Below are 2154 nucleotides of genomic sequence, written 5' to 3' on the forward strand. Positions count from 1 at the left end.
TAGTCGACGGCATTCTGGGGATTGTAGTTTTCTCTAACGCACTCTCTGCGGGGCTGACTACGAAGAAAACTACAATGTCCACACACCCTCAGCCAGGCGTCTGTTTTCCTCGGGCCTGCGAGCGGTGCGGGGGAGGGGCCAGCCGGGAGGCCAGACTACGTCTCCAACGGGGCGCTGGGTTGGACCAGCCGCGCTCTGGGCACCGGTGGGACGAGCTTGGGGCCCCGTGGAAGCCCTCGGGAGGGAGGAACCCTGGGAGCAGGCCCTCCTCCGGGACGCCGAGGAGACCCTGAAGCTTCTTCATAAAAAGAGGAAAGGAAACTAATAAATAGCGTGCAGGGCTGCAGCTGCTTTAGGGAACAATTTGGCAGTGCCTCACCGTATTAGACGTAAAGTTACGACATAGCCGGCAATTCCAAAGAAATGAAAACTTGCACACCAGTGTTCTCTCTTAGAGGCCTTATCCATAATAGTCCAAAAGTGGAGACAACCCCAATGTCCATCAGCGGATGAATGGATCCGACGAATGTGGTATGTATGTGCAAAGGAATGTTATTAGACCATAAAAATGAAGTGGAAAAACAAACAAACAAACGAAGTGCTGATACGTGCTACCGTGTGGATGAGCCTTGACAACGTGCAAAATGAAGAGCCTCATATTGTAGATTCCATTTATAATGGAAGGTCCAGAATAGGTAATTTAAAGAGACCAACGGTTAGCTAGGGGTTGACAGGGGCTAGGGTTGGGAACCGCAGGGAGGTGGGGCAGGTGTGGGGAGGCATCGTTAGTGGGCGCCGGTGTGTTTGGTTTTTAAGGTGATGAGAATGTTCAAAAATTAAGGGCATCTAGCTGGCTTAGTGGGTGGGGCATGGGACTCCATCTCGAGTTGTGAGTTTGAGTCCCACATTTGGGTTTAGCAATTACTTAAAAATAAAATCTTTTAAAGAAAGAAAATGTTCTAAAATTGATTGGGCAGCGGCTGCACAACTCTGTGAATATTCTTAAAACCACTGAATTGTGCGGCGCCTGGCCTGGCCGGCTCAGTCAGTGGATTGTGGGACTCCTGATCGTGGGGTCTTGAGTTCAAACCCTAAGTTGGGGATAGAGCTGACTTTAACAAGACAAAACAAGAAAAACCCCTACACTGAATTATACATCTTATTTTATTATTTGTTTTTAGAGAGAGAGAGAGCAAGAGGGGCAGAGGCGGAGAGAGAATCCAAAGCAGACCCTGTGCTGAACACAGAGTCTGACGTTGGGCTGGATCCCACAACCCTGAGATCCTGACCTGACCCAAAACCAGAGTCAGGCATTTGACCAACTGGGCCATCCAGGCATCCCCTGAATAGTACATTTTAAGTGAGTGAATTTTATAGTATGTGACTTATATCTCAATAAAATCATTAAAAAATAACTAAGAGTGTCTTTGCATCCTCCTGATTTAATAAAGTCGGTGGCTCTTTGTTAGTTTAGCCTAATTAAACCACGGAAAATTTGATAAAAATTCATTAATGTTCCTTAATGTTATTCTGAAGAACTCACTGACCCAGTCCTTTTCAAAGACTCCTAAAACCCTTCCAAAATTCCATTGGAGTTCCCTGATTTAGCAATAAATATACAGAACACTCACATTTGATTTTAGGATAAACAAGTAACTTTTTAGTATAAGTATGTCCCATACAATATTTAAGACACACTTACTAAACAAAGCATTTGTTGTTTATCTGAAAATCAAATTTAACTGGGTACCTTCTATTTTATCTTTCAATTCCAAGTTGAGGAAGGGCAATAGAGAGAGGCATGCCTTGTTTTACTGTACTTCACTTTATTGTGCTTTTTACAAATGGAAGGTTTGTGGCAACCCTGCCTTGAGCAAGTCTATTAATGCCCTTTTCCCAAATAGCATTTTCTCACTTTGTGTCTCTGTGTCACAGTTTAGTAATTCTTACAATATTTCTTTTTTTTTTTTTTTAAGATTTATTTATTTATTTGAGAGAGAGAAAGAAGCAGACCCCCACTGAGCACGGAGCCCAATGCCGCTGCCATGGGCTTGATCTCACAACTGTGAGATCATGACCTGAGCGGAAACCAAGAGTTGGGCGCTTAATCAACTGAGCTCCCCGAGTGTCCCAATTCTCACAACATTTGAAAAT

The 2154-nt window shown here is 44.2% G+C and overlaps 1 long non-coding RNA gene across 1 annotated transcript; it reads left to right on the forward strand.

Moving 5' to 3' along the window:
• The first annotated feature begins 1 nt into the window (after nucleotide 1).
• On the forward strand, nucleotides 2–1415 carry LOC125753796 (uncharacterized). Its single transcript, XR_007406366.1, has 2 exons — nucleotides 2–531; nucleotides 1182–1415. It is a non-coding gene; the product is annotated as an uncharacterized LOC125753796 (long non-coding RNA).
• Nucleotides 1416–2154: the final 739 nt, after the last annotated feature.

The sequence above is a fragment of the Canis lupus genome, chromosome 27, assembly GCF_003254725.2.
Source record: "Canis lupus dingo isolate Sandy chromosome 27, ASM325472v2, whole genome shotgun sequence".
Lineage (NCBI taxonomy): Eukaryota > Metazoa > Chordata > Mammalia > Carnivora > Canidae > Canis > Canis lupus.